We start from the raw sequence: 15,001 nt of genomic DNA, 5'->3' as shown, positions 1-15,001 counted from the left end.
TAATCCTGGAGTAAGGCAAACTCAGGTGGTATTATTTCTAACAATCAGTGTGCCTTTAATAATCATGCTTTGTTCATTGTTCTTTCAGCGAGCTTCCATCTTCCAAGCACGACAGCTTACAGGATGAAATTTTCCAATGGAAAAAAGGTGCAACGTTTCTTAACTTTTCTTCTCATAAGTAATTATTATCTTTTTGCAAAATTGCAAAAGGCACAAAACACATTGCAAACATTGGTATTAACACCAAGTCCCCATTTCCCGCGGTTAGAAAGAAGAAAATGCAAAACTCACTTCACACCTGACAAAATATCAGCTTGAACTGAAATTGATCAAAATGTCATGTGTGTTTAAATTACAATTATTTAAAATAGTAGCAATAATGTAAAAGAACACTACACAATAGAAAAATGCAACTTGTTCTTTGCCATATCTGACTGCACTTTCTTTCATGGCACTTTGATCACACACTTAGCCGCTCTAATACTGAGAACATGGTGGGTAAACTGGCCCAAAGCACGTCTAATTTATCAACTTTATCTGGTCGCCACTGTTTTTGAACAATTATGCTAATTGGACTGAGAGTGTGTTTTGTAAATGTATTCGTAATTTACCTTCTCCCGGAGGGGAATATGCATGCACAAGGTCAGGGTACCATCTAAAAATACATACACATTGCAACATATAAGATCACTGATTAATTCTACGCATGGAAACCTAGGGTAAACCGTGCCCCAGGCATTAATGTGCTTTGGAAAGGAGATACAAAGACAGCACCGGTTGGTAACTGTAAATAAAGCGTGAACCAAAGCCAGCTTTTCAGGAGAACAAACGGAAATCAACTTCTGGTTTGCGGCTGCTTCACTGCCTCGGGGACTGGGCAGCTTTGACCTATAAATAACAAAAATTTCTACTAAAGGCGACTCTGATGTGGATCTTTAAACAGTATGCAAATAGTTTTCACCAGGAACAACACCAAAAGAAGATAAGGGTGTTTATGAGACAGACTGGAATCTTACTTAAAATGCGGCTGAAGGAATTTTACAGGACAAGCAGTCAAATCTTCAGCAGTTTCACCAAATTTCTCCATATTAAAGGAAAGTTGAATCATACAGCTCCAGCACAACTTTCTTCCAGAAGGATTTTGCCTGAGATCTTGTCATATGACCTAAAAAGAACCACTGAATCAAGACATCCCAAAAATACTGATGAAGAGAATGAAGGAATGGTCCAAATTACCATCTCATTGTTGTGCAAGTCTCATAAAGAGGTTCTCTGAGTTGAGTTCCGCAATTTCAGTTTAGTGTGATGAAAATAATCAGTAATTCCATATATATGTATGAAAACTGGTTTATCCACCATGCTCTCAGCCACTGGTTTGTGAGGACACTTTATAAGCCTAAAGCTTTTGTGCGCATCGTGTTGTTTTGGAATCAAATATGATGAAAGACAAGACAGCCAATGAGAATATCATAGATACTCTTATTTTTTGACTAATTTTCAGCAGAAATTACTCGAGCCCAACCAATATAGGACTTTTAGACCTATAACAATATTTGGTGATTTAAAAATCTAAATTTCTGATATTTCAGCATTTTCCTAACATTTTTTATGTGCAGTTAATTATTTATGTGCTTACGCTCCACCTGACTACACTCTGACCAACTAGTTGTTGCGTTTGTGGCTACTACACAATGTCAACACTTCATGGCTGAAGGGTGTTTCTCCCATCTCTTCTTTACCTTTACATTTTGCATTTACCAACTCTTCTAAAAGCTGATACAGATAAATATTCAAACATCTAATATAATATCAGCCTGTGGATCTAAAATTTACTAAAGGAACACAGTGTAAGTATTTTGGCAACCAAAGAATTTGCCTCCTGCTGGCTAGGAGAAAGAATGCAGGTTCACTTTTCAGACCCAGTAGCTATGCAGATCATTTATGGTATTTATGGGTTTATTTATCACTATTCATGTTTCTATTTCACGTATCATCCCTATGTTTTCCTTTGTGCTAGAAAGTTGTGGGCTGTTCGTCATGACAGGCATGCACACGTTTGGTTACTGGAAACATTTACACGGTGCGAGTGTGATTTAAGGCGTCTGTCTGATCAACTGCCGGTCTCTCCACTCTATACTCACTTCTTATCCAATGGATGCTGGGATAGACTGTAGCAGAACTCAGAACAGCAGTTAAGAAAATGGGAGTATCATTTTCCTTGAGGAATGTTCTTTTTTCAAAAGGATATCAGGGTATTGTTAATTGTGAACCAAGTGAGGAAAGTGCTGGGTTTCATAGCGCCGTTTCAAACCCTGCATCCTCCACAGCTGGCGGCCCTTGAGAATTCTTAAAAAAAAAAAAAAAAAATCTACTTTTCAGCAAGTCATCAAAATGTGCTGACTAAAAGAACAACCACTTTTCTGTTTTTTTGATGTAATAGTATAACTGGTGTTTCCTTTGTTTCCTGAATTGGTGATGTGCCTCTCATTCCTCAACCTGACCGCTCACCATTGATCATTTATTATGCCCGCTGCCTGCCGGAGCCATCGATTGAGAGGGAGGAAATAAAATAAGAGTTGTGGAAGTGAGGTATGGTCCTCAGTGAGCGTGAGAGCAAAGGTGCCTGATGAAATTTCACACTCGGTTCTTATTCTCCGCTCATAGTTGACGAGCCTGTAGATGTTCAGCGTTAAAGGTACAGAGCGTGACACATGACAATTCATAAGGTTTGCATGTGACAGCCTGTGAATATAAACACATGAGTGCTTATGCTTTTTTGTGTGTGTGAATGACTAATTCTCAAACTCCAGTGAACTAGAACCCTCTTTAGTTTTTACTGTCAAGCAGCAGTGGTATGGTGCTGGGATGATTGGCCCAGAATCTAATCACTCTAATGTCTGTGGCAGCCCTAAATCACACTCTGTGGCAGGAGTGTGACGCCTGTTCTGTCCTTCAGAAGGGAAGCCTTTCATGACTCCTTCCATATTGTAATTATTCCAACTGGATATGAGCTACTGCACTTATTGGCTGGGGTAAGGCACCGGCTGCCTCTGCTTTCATTGGCTGGCTGGACACCTCTCTGCCACCTGCCATTGGCTGCCTGGAGGAGAGTGGGAGGGGAGCTCACCCCATCCTCCCCCTGTGGCAGAGCTTGTAAATGTAAAGACTCTTTCTCTGTCTATTATCTGAGTGACTCGGGCTTTTGGAGTCTGCCTCCGAGCGCGTGTGTGTTTGTGTGTGTGTGTATGTTGGAAGGAGAAAAGAGATAAAGAGAGAGAGAGAAAGGGAGGGAGAGGCAAGCGGCGTTTATTCTCCCCCCTTTAGCCTCCCCGTCTCCCTGCTCCCTGTCACTCCATCCTTCCTCCCCTCTCCTGGACCACCCTCCAGCCCCGCTTCGAGCCGGACCGAGACCCCCTACCACCCAGACCACCCCGGGACCCTTTGACTCTCCTCACTTCTCCGTCCCACCAGCCACAACCTCTGAGCAGGTAAGAGTCTGCTTTTCTCAGTCTGCACTGAGCTGGAAAAAGTACTTGCTGCCCTCTCCTCTTCTTTTTCTTCTTCACTCACCTAAAGCACCTCTAAAACTGCCGCTCTTTTCTGTTCTCTTCTCACCTTTTTCTGTCTTCTTTGCCTTATCTATACGCATATTACAAGTTTTCCCTGCAGCACTTCTTTCCCCTTAGAAAAGTGACACGGAGATGCTATCAGTGAGGTCACCATATTTTTGTTCTTGCACTGATATTCTGCTTTGATATCAACTTCCTCCTCCTTCTCTACCCTGCAATCGCTGCATCTCCTCCCCTTTTGTCTTTTGCAATCTCATACCCTCCAGCTTTAACCACGTGCAAATTCACTGAGAAGTCTTTTCTTTTTTTCTTTTATTTTGAAGTCTGCCCCGGAGCACAAATTGACAAGGACAGCATGCTGTATTTTGGTAGCGGAAAAGGCATCTCTAATTGATTTCTGAAAAGTGTTTATGTTAGTTGGTGATGGCTATTTATAGCTGCTGACGTGCAAGGCACACATGCTTTCGCTAGGCCACTTCCTAGCAGAACACGGGTCCGTCCGCTGGCTCCAGAACACATGACATTGCACAAAGTGTAATGACTTTACAAGGCAGCGACTTGCTTGATTGAATCAAGTAATCTTTCTACCCAGAGAAGTCCAATATTAACATGGCCCATAAAGCATTCCTGGCAACAGCAGAGGAGGAGAAAAAACTGCTTAGTTCTTGAGCCGCACATCCTGTACTTCACCAGGAAGGGGAAGTGGAGTGTGTATATGTCTGTGTGTGTGTGTGTATTTGTGACTGAGACAGAGATACAGCTAAAGTGCTTTAGACATCAATACTGCCAGCCAAGAGATTTTAAAGCCACTCAATCATTTCTGAAAATTGGACCTTACAACAACATCAGCTGCTGCTTCCCATGTGGGGTTTTGAGGGTGGTTTTTGAGGCGCAGGTAGAATGCATAATACTAATTTAACTTGTGTTTTCACTCCACCGAAAAACCTCCTCTTATATGCAGAGTTACAGGTGTGAAGAGCTGAAACGATTTTTATTATCAATCTCTCTGCTAAATGCAACATGGCAATTAAAAATGCCCGTTTCTTACACACCACTTTCAACTTTGCATAGTTTATTTACATGTTCACATTTTCCTATGTGAGAAGTTAAAAACACCATCATTTGCATGTATATTCACATTATATTTCCATAATGCAATCATACTAAGCCTGCCTGTGACTTTTAACTTAAAAAGAGCTCATTGTGTCTTGCAGACAGTTTGACCTTTCTCTCTGTGATAATCATTTTCTAATTTAGACAAAAAGAGCATCTGTGACAAAGCCTTGTGGGAGCGTCAGTCGTCCCAATAGGGCCGCCTCAGGGGAGAGCAGCATCGTTAGTGACAAACAAGAACAGAAAGAAAACACAGAAATCTGTAACTGTGAGCAGTACTTTGATTTGGCATCTTTACGGTGTTTTTGACTACAAATATGTCAGTGTAGAGAGGATTTATGATGCTGCCGACTGCATGCTCATACTCATTTCTTCAAGTGTCAGGCTGTTAGTTTATTAGGAAGTGTAAATTAAGAATGAAGGAACGTGCTGGTGTGTGTTTGCACCAGTGCACAGCAGAAGCTCAGCTGGCTGTGGCCAAGATGCTGACTCTCTTCTGTCTTTCATTAATCCAAACAATTAATTGTTATTCAGTAACGAAATCTTAGGCTTAATAATGTTGTAGAGCTACTATGGTGAAAGTTCTAATCAATAAGTGTAATCTTGATTAACTCAATTAGTCCTTAACTTGATAAACATCCATTTATTAAACTTAAAATGTGCCTTTTATATGGAGACATTCCTAAAGACATTATGGGGGCAAAAAAACGCTATGGTGGGGGTGGGGACATGGTCATCCAGTACCGAGTTGGGACCAGGCTAGCGGGTGCTTTTGACATTGCTAGGGCAAACTGCTGCCCCGCATCCTCTACTGTGGGACATCTCCAGGTGGCAATGACAGAGGCAATTATGGGCTCAGGTAGCAGCAGATTCATGCGCCTGAGGATACCTGCACCATACCAAAAGGCCACGCTGACAATCAACCAATACCTCAGTTGAGCACCATAAAGTGGAGTTGATGGCAGACCCTTGCAGGTGCAGACGTTAATGCTTCCACGGGGTCACCTACAGACGCTACCTGACGTCGGTTAGATGAATCCCATTGACGAAAGCTTCTCTTTTATATCAAGATAAAGACAATTTTTAGTGAGTTTGGAGATTTAGAGAGGCTTAAAAAACAGACCTCTGTAAAGGAAAGGGGTGCAAAACCAGCAAAAGAGTATAGCAGCAAAAAAAAGTGATTTATTGTTTTCCAAATCATTGACAGACAATTAAATGAAAGACACAAGAGGATGCAAGGGACAGGGTGACAGGGAGGCTGTGGTGACTGCTCAAAGGAGCATCTGAAAAACAGACGACGGCCTAAACGGAAATTAAACAAAATGGCAAAAGTTGGAATAAAAGATGTAGGTCTGACCAGTAAACGCCATCATTGTGAATGCACCGTTTTCATCAAATAGTCAGCTGCATTTAGTGAATCACAACTTATATTCATGAATTCAGACAGTAATTCTACTGTAAGTAAAAAACATACACCTCAAAGCAAACCTAAAAGGACTATAGGTACATGAAATAAAAGTGGCCTTGTTTTCCTTCTTATGGACACAACTCTCTCATGAGCCCAGGAGCTCCCGTGCAGCTATATTTAATGCACTTACTGCGCTCTTGCACCGTAAGCTCTCATAAGAATGCATATGCAACATCCCTAGAAGAATGAGATATTTATGAACCCCTGTGATGTGTTTGCACACGCCTGCTTGCGCACTTGCGTGGCTTTATAAGCCACCACCACTTTATGCTTAAGCTGAGCTGCGTGTATTTAATGCAGACAACGAGTGTTGCTCACCGTGTCATGGCAGTTTTATACCTTCACTTCACAGAATGCCACAGCTGTCAGTTTAGGGCACTAGGTGTTTGTGGAGGTTTGACTTGAGCAAAACACACAAATGAAGTGCTGAAAGAGCAGCAAATGAAATGTGAACAGGCAGGAATTGTTTTTACAAAATAAAGACTGATTAAAGCTGAGCAGAGATCTATTAAAGGGGTGCAAAATGTGTTAATAGAGCTTGTTCATTTCCCCTAATTTTCCAAATCTAATAACTGCACTGGAAAAAGATGCATCACATGTATCCAGTACTTCCTCCTATGTAAAGCCAATGCAATGCAAGCAGCTGGCCCTTTGTGGCTTGGCCCTTTTGAGCCATTCCGGATCTCCCACTGGCCTGGCCCAGTGCACAGTGTGGTGGGAGCTGCCTGTGTGGGGACTGGCTCAGTGTGAAAAAGACCTGTGACACTCACTGGATGCTGTCATGCAGTAAAGGAGAGCAAACGGACACGAACAAAAGGCCTGACAAAGAATTCCTGTCTTTACACTGTGGAGTTCTTCCCTTTGAGCTAATAAATGATAAACTAACTGAGGACTAGTGTATATATTTCCATAATAAAGATTGATTACAGCATATGAATAACATGGAAAGTCATTTTTACTTCATCTTTGCTTTTCAAGTGGCATTTCAACCCCACCTCTCAAACCCTGAACCCTCCCTTTTTGTGGATGTGATTTAACACCATAAAATGACAGCCTTAAGGATTAAAATGTGTACACATGTGGCATGCTGTTTACATTCAATCATCTAATAGCATAAGATTAAGGTCTTGTTCTGTAAACTACACTTTCAGGATAAATCCACACTATTAAAAACCAAAAAAAAAAAAAACCCAGAAAAATCATCAGGGTTCTTGGTTGTTTGTTTGGTATTTTAATGAAGCGTTCCGTAAATAATAAATTCAATGTGTAGGTAAATTTAAAAAAAACTGGGTAAAAAAAAACAACAAATAATCCAGAAAATTCCTAGAAAATCGTAGAATTTCTTCTAGCAGTGGAGGGAACCTAGGTGTTTGTGGAATGATGACACAGAAAAATAAAATGAAATAAAATAAAAATATAAAATAGCTGCAGGTATAATGCCATGTCCATACTCTGCACATGATATTTGGCATACATATAAATACAAGTGTGTCTTTAAATTTTTCTCTTGCCAACACAAACCTGGTGTGTACGTATGGACTGAAGCCAAAGTGGTTTAGTTCTCCTAAATCAACTGTCAAACTGGTACATATACCAAATCAGATGACCTACAATAAAAAAAGCCTAAAGCTGCTCATCTACGGCAAAAATGATCATGATATTTAACAGGGGTGCTCATTAACTTTAAGAACACGTTGCATTTACTGTATATATTCTTTTATATTCTATTCTGGAACCATGATTTCCTGCAACTGTGACTCAACAGTCAATCATTCAGTGCAGACTGAACTGAGCCTGACGCAGGCTGGTGGGAGTGATTTTGGACTTTTAGGAATGGGTACTGTTGTAAAAGGAATGGGGGTGTCGGTTTTATAGAACACACAAGGAAATTATCATGAAACAATTTGTGGCAGCTATTTCAATTATCTTGTTTTCATAATTGGAGGAACCCAAAATTTAATTTGAAAAAAGGTTAATTTTCCATGTATTATACAAACCAACTGACTCCAAGTACAGCAGACGAGGTTCATGTGGTTTGAGCAACAGTAATGAAAATGAAATTAAAATGTGCTTCACTACTACAGTCACACTATTAGACAAACCAAACCAATCATCTAGTCACCTGTGTTGCATGTTTACAGGAAAAAAAACGACATTTTGTAATGAACAACTAATGGTCTTGGTGTCACAAACATTTAAAGCCACTGTGCATCAATGCCACTCACATGAGCAGGACAGAAAATTTAAAACCATTTTCCATACTGTATAATTAACCAATACACCTTTAATTTGGGGTGTACCCGCCATAATTATAGGGTGTTGCAAAAACTCTGTGATACTTAGTGAAGCTGCTAGATGGCTAACTTTAGCTAGCTTGCTTCCTTGCCAACGTTACCGTTAGCAAAATACTGAAATCAGTTCTTTGTTGATATCAGTGATTAGTGGAATACATTTCTAAGCTACCATTCATCACTGTTGATGATGTTGGGAGCAAAAAACAGCGACTGAGGCAGTCAGAACTTAACAGGCTCTTTGAGGCAGCTGTGCTTAGGCATGCCATATTTTTTAAGATACATTACAGTGCTTTCATACATCAGACAACTAAAAATGAATAAAACAACTTCAACCACATTGAAAAGACCCTTGCACTTAATTCAAATTAGCAGTTGGTCAGATGCATGAAAGTATATATATTTTTTCATTCTAGCTCGAGTGGTTGAGAGCATCAAGCGGTACAGCAACCAATGGGCATTTAGAGAAATTATACCCTGGGTAGTTGATAAAACACTTGCATAGGAACTGTGCAAACAAACCAGTGGGCACTCCTGAGGCCACCGTCTGTTTTTTTACATTTCACTCCTGCCTTTAGACCAGTTGATTTGTAAGCATTTCTCTGTCACTGAGCTGGGCCATAAACTTAAACAATCTATCAGGTGTCATAATTCAAAGCAATGGATGGGTGTGAGGCACTGCTGAAATTGAACATGGCATCTCTTAAAAGTTGAAGCTATTGGAGAGAATTATGATCTATGAAACCCGAGGGCCGTTCTGTCTCCGCGCAAAAGCCACTGGCTGATGTAATTTAAGCTAGCGAAGGTTTTTGAGATCAATCAGGGAGGATGGAGAGTAGGGAGGGGGCGAAATGGAAGAGGCTGCTGAGGGTTAAGAAGCAAAAGGTGAGGCAGGAACAGAGCTTTAGCCTTCCCCGCTGCTTTCCTTGCATCGCTATGGGTGGTGAAGTATGGTCATAAATAGGCAGCCCCTCTGCCCCGTGTACTATTTTTATACTCGCTAATACGGGCAGTGGTGAAGTGACAAGAAAATATTATTGTTGGCTTGGAGTAAAGCGGACTGTAGTGATTAAAGAGCTATGCACAAACCCAGAGTGGAGGGTTGTGTCAGAATTAGCCTTGTGCTCCTCTGTTTTTAGGTTTTTTCTTAATTAGATTAGAGCTCCACTGTGTTCATTTATTACCGTGTCTGACATGTGTTGAAAGGTCCATTTTATGCTTTGAATACGAGTGCAGTTACTCATTACTTTTCTATTTAAAAGAACAAGCACTTCTATGCAGATTTATTGTTTTCTCAGTTAAAACAACAGCAAAGCTGTGACAGCTTCAAATGAATTAAATATTCCAATTGCTCATGGGAACACTGATATTAAGATTTCTCACGGGAAATTTAAAAAAATGACCTGGAAGAAACAAGCACAATGGAATATAAGATTGATAGAGTTTGAGTAGTGCTAAAGAAGAAATTGAGTGTCCAATTTTCCTGTAATTCCATCCATGTCATACCAATATCAGCTGCTCTCACCATTTCAACATCGACAGTTTACACCTGCTGATGCAGTCACATACTGTGACCCAGATTGTGACAGAGGAACACTGTGCATACCTTATTGGTGTCTCTCACATGTAACAATCAATTATTCAGAGGACTTTTTTAAATCCACACACCCACCCACTGACTCAGAATTTCCAACCACTCCTGCCCCACCCTCCAGAGAATCATCAGCCTCATGACAACAGCCCAAAACCGGTGCTATTAATTTTATTTTTGGCGTTTGACCTCAAAATTCACCTCACTGCTATATGGTATGCACCTAGGTCATTGTGTGTGAATTTAATTAAGCTACTATTTATTCATCTACTAGTATCATTATTATTATTATTATCATAATTGTTCTTCTAATGACCTAAACAGCACAGACTAAATGATGAATTGCAGTCTTTTTACCCAACTCTATAATAAATTAGTGTAAAGACTAAGATCCTAAATTTTTCAAAACTCCTCTACAATTAACAGTCTTACAGCTTTTCAAATCAGTCAGATTTTATCCACTTTTGACAAAGAAAATTGTCAAAACTCTTCCTATGAGTCACACTATGCCAGCTGGAATAGAATCCAGCCCTTCAGGCACCAATAAGTAAGATAGGCAGTTAAGAATATGGATGGATGGAAATAAATAATCAATGGTTGGTTAAAAAGTTTGTGTAACCCCAACCCCTCACTGTTCTTCTGAATGAGCAGCTGGCTTGCAGTCTGCCATTTCTTGCTTCATCCAAGTCTGAAATGTGTCAGAAGCAAGCAAGACACTAAACATTCTGTTGTTTGCTATAAGAAACAACATAATCAGTATTATGCACACACACGTTTTTTTATTTATATATATATATATATATATATATATATATATATATATATATATATATATATATATATATATTATATACATTTTTTTTTTATCCCTGCAACATAAAAATATGTTGTATATAATTTAGCTTTTTTAAAGATACTTTTCCAAAAGGCACGAAACTGATCAAACAGTGGCCAACATAGTTGTATGTTAGTCACTGCTCTGCAAAGCTAAAGTCTCGATCTTATAAATGGTCTTGCAACAACAGCACTATTATTCTTCATGGTTTGTGCTATGCAATAACAGTTTGTCACACAGCTCAAGAGCTCTTATACAGCGTTCAGGTCTAAATTAGTTGCTGCACACTGGACTGTCAGTGAACCGCAGAAACAAAGCATTCAGACATCGAAGCTAACATCAACTAAAAGCTGAAATTATGTGTCTGAACTTCCTGAATTACACAACACAAGTCTGTGTTTGTATTGGCCATTTGAGAGGAAAGGTGGTTTCCAATCCAAGTAGACATGTTAGGAATTTTCTTTAATGCTTAGGTAGCATGTTGTGGGCAGAAAACGTATACATACCTTAGATTTGTTATGCGTTTCTGCCCAAGAGGAACAGATTTAACAGAATATGTTCCTGATGGGTCTGTGAGCTGATATGCTATGTTTGGCTTTCTCCAAATGTACCTCTGTGCATTATGGCCAAACATCTCTACTTTGTTCTTGTCTGTCCAAAGGATAATGCTCCAAAAGTCCTGTGATCGTTTAGATGCAGCTGCTAAAACCTAAACAGTGCTGCCATATTCTTTTGTAGAGACGAGAGGCTTCCTTCCAAACAAGGGATACTTGTTCAGTCTGTTTCTAATTGTACAGTCAATAAGTTTAACATTTAACATGCTAGCTGAGGCCCATAGAGTCGGAGATGTAGCCCTCAGCCTTTTTTAAAATTTCCCTGAGCATTTCACATCTTGGGGTGAAATTGCCATCTTTAATGTTTTCAACTTGTGAAGAACCTTTCTCACTGTAGAATGACGGACCTCAAATTGTTTGGAAATGGCTTTACAACTGTTCTGGAAGCAACAATTGCTTCTTTAAGACCTTTACCTTTAAGACCTTGCCATTGTGTTAACACACAATTGCCAAAACTTGAGCTTTTATGAAGGTGCTCACACGTGTTGATGATCAATTAATCAAGCCCAAGCATCACCTACATTCTACCCACCCCCTTATTTCCTGTGGCAGTAAGGGTGTATTTTAGTTTTTCCACAGTTGCCTTTGATTTTGTCCAATCCAAGGCAGTAGATAACGTCTGGGTTCATAATCTAAATTAGACTGTCACAGTTGAGCAATGCTGTAACTGCGCTCTGCACCAGGGTCTCCTGTAGTGCAGTAGGTCATGAAAAAAATGAGAACAATAGACTAGAAACTACACAGATTGCCTTCATTCACAGTAAATGTGAAAGCCATTTGTAGAACGCACACATGAATCGCGCTACAAGGCAGCTACACTGAATATGATGACTCACATGGAGTAAAGGACTGGAGAAAATGACTGTGTCCTCTTTAAAGAAAAAAGGAAAGAAAAAAAACAGACGTGTCTGCAGCTTACAGTGAAAATGCACGTCTGGTAATGTCAGGAGAAAGTGTAACAGATATTCTAAAGCTCATCTCTTAGCCTGGGCTCCTGGCACTCGCCACTGCCTCTCAGCATTTTTGCTTGATTAAAAAGCACCCAGGAGTTAGTAAGCGTGTGGTAGGTGCGAGCGCACACCCTGACAGCTTAGCATACTGATTATTCAAGCCTCTTAGGCTAAGCCACGGCACTCGACTGATGAACGTCAACTCCCCTCTCTCCCTCACACAGTCTCGGTTTCTCCTCTCTTTTATTCTTCAGTTGAAAGAGTGGAAAGCCAGTGACAGCTTGCAGAAGGCAAACCTGTTGTCTGGGAAGCAGAGGGGATCAGTGACACAGTGATTCATACAGTGCAAGGCTTTATTTAGACATAATCCAGCCAATGTTGGGTCCGCTCACTACTTTTTATGTGCAACTGGCTAACAGGAGCCAGGCTCGAGTGTTTCTCCTGTGGGGTTTAACACATTATCAGAGCTTGTCTATGGCAACATTGTGAGGTTAAGACATCAGTTAAAAACAAAAAAGATCAGTCGTCCAATGTACGTCTTTGATCATTTCTGTTTTGTTTTTGTAGATGAATTGTACTTTCCACATCACTGCCCCAGTTCAGTTACAGTGATGGGAAACACTCTGATTTCTGTCAACTCAGAGAATAATGTTCCTGTTTCTATTTAGATGCCCTTCAAGATTAAAAAGAAACATTTGAAGAACAATGAATTGCCACCAGAATACAGTGTGGATTTTATGCTGTGTGTTGCACTGCAGTGTAAGCAGTGTTCCTTTCTGTATTTGTGCTGTGTGCACTCTCAGCTTGCTGGCAAGGCCATGGCTGCTACCGCTGAGCCACACCTGACCAACAGATTGGCCCCAGCTGGAGGCCGAGGCCTGAACAGACACTGTGGAGGCCAGTGATTCAGCCGATGTCGTGGATTTGTACAGGTGTAAAAAAACAACTTCAAGAGCTGTGCATAAATCCTGGGTAGCAGAGCTGCTGATTAATAATCTTTGATTTTTTTTTTTTTGTATTAGTAATCTTGATTATTATTAAACAAATTTCATTATGTTGTTGCTTCTCAACTTATAGGATATTTTCCTGAACTTTAAATAAAATTCTAATGAAAGAAAAATAAATAAATGAGAAAAAAGGGATGGCCTTTATTATGGAGTATTTTTGACACCTGTCCCACCTCAGGGTGGCAGATGGGGGGTGGGGGTGAAAGAGAAACTTAGGTGGTAAAGGGCAATGATGGGAAATAGAAATCAACTTTAACTGCTCAATCTCCACCACCCAGGAATAATGAGGATCTGACACATCCTCTCAAGCTGATCAAAATAGTTTGGGGTGGGGTTTTTTTTTTTTTACAGAAGCTGCCCAGAGCAGATGAAGAGGCAGGAAGTCAGACACGAGAACAGCACAGAGAATCAAGACCAATTTCAAAATAAAAGACCAAGTGGAGAATTAACGCTCCACTTCTAACACACTCTTGGTGTGACTTGAAAGATGAAACTAATTGTAACGCAAAGGCAACGTCAAAGGCACATGCTGGGTATATTCCTAGTGTGACCCTCTGCAATCCAGAGACAAAAGTAGCAGCAGGCAACCATTAATGATTCTTCCACACACTCCCCTACAGATATAGTCTTTCAGTCATCTCAGCTCCAGCTGGCCTAGGTGCTAGGTGACTCTGGGTTTTATGCAAGGGGCAAAGGCACATCACTGTATAAAAATGGGATGCATTTGTTTTATAGCACAAGACAAGACATGTAATCTTTGCATATCTTGTTTTCATAACTGTTGGAAGCTAAAACCAAAACTAGGATGGAGTACAAAATAAACTGCAGCATGATTTGTTCAGTGGTTACACTAGATTTTCTCACCGTGTGAGTTTGAAGGACAAAAATAAGAGAGACATTGACTGAGTGGCTATTTTCATTTCAAGCCCCTCTCACAGCAAATAAGCAATTCATATTTTCCCCCATAGTGACAGTGGCGGGCAGATGTTTTTGCCTGTTTCTAAAGAGGCAAATATGAACTAAATGGGCTCAACTGGGTACTTGTTTGAGCATAACACTTTAAGGGAGACTGCTGCAGAAGAGACTGTCATTCGGATTGGCGTCCATGGCTCAGACAGTCAACTTTTCCCGTCTTATTTATTTGTTGTGAAGGCTGAGAATGCACTTGACTGCTACACTGTAGACTGGAATTACCAGAGATGCTTCATCTAAAGCTTTTTAAAGCAAGGAAGCATTTCTCCAAGCAAACTTGTTGGAAGTTGGTAAGACTGTCTAAATATTGGACTCCCTGATTCTGCAAATTCTCGCTTCAGTGGACGGAAATCTTGTAGCATGCACTTTGTCTGCACCCAGCTGAAGCTCCACCCCTCAGAGTAAGTGGTCAGGGAGCTGAAGGGGGGATTCGACAGTGTTATGTTCGACATACTGTTAACATTGAATCATTAACCTGAGGTGGCACAGCATTGAAAAAAATTAATTAATAAGAAAAAAAAAGCTAATTGCTTAAAACTTAATTATAAACAGCAGGGGTCTTATTAACAAGTCACTCTCAGGTAATGATGT

At 40.3% G+C, this 15,001-nt stretch overlaps 1 protein-coding gene across 5 annotated transcripts in view; it reads left to right on the top strand.

Annotated features, from left to right (window-relative positions):
• The first annotated feature begins 3,200 nt into the window (after positions 1–3,200).
• Positions 3,201–15,001, top strand: part of pcbp3 (poly(rC) binding protein 3) — a 101,504-nt gene continuing 89,703 nt past the window's right edge. For all 5 annotated transcript variants that reach the window (XM_085384550.1, XM_085384547.1, XM_085384549.1 and 2 more), the window contains exon 1: positions 3,201–3,488. The gene's annotated coding sequence lies outside the window, so the exon portion shown is untranslated. The remainder of the gene's footprint in view (positions 3,489–15,001) is intronic.

This window comes from Rhamphochromis longiceps, linkage group LG16 (genome assembly GCF_057381845.1).
Source record: "Rhamphochromis longiceps isolate RC_006_pf linkage group LG16, R_longiceps_female_GT1.1, whole genome shotgun sequence".
Lineage (NCBI taxonomy): Eukaryota > Metazoa > Chordata > Actinopteri > Cichliformes > Cichlidae > Rhamphochromis > Rhamphochromis longiceps.
This window is presented reverse-complemented; position numbering and strand designations above follow the sequence as displayed.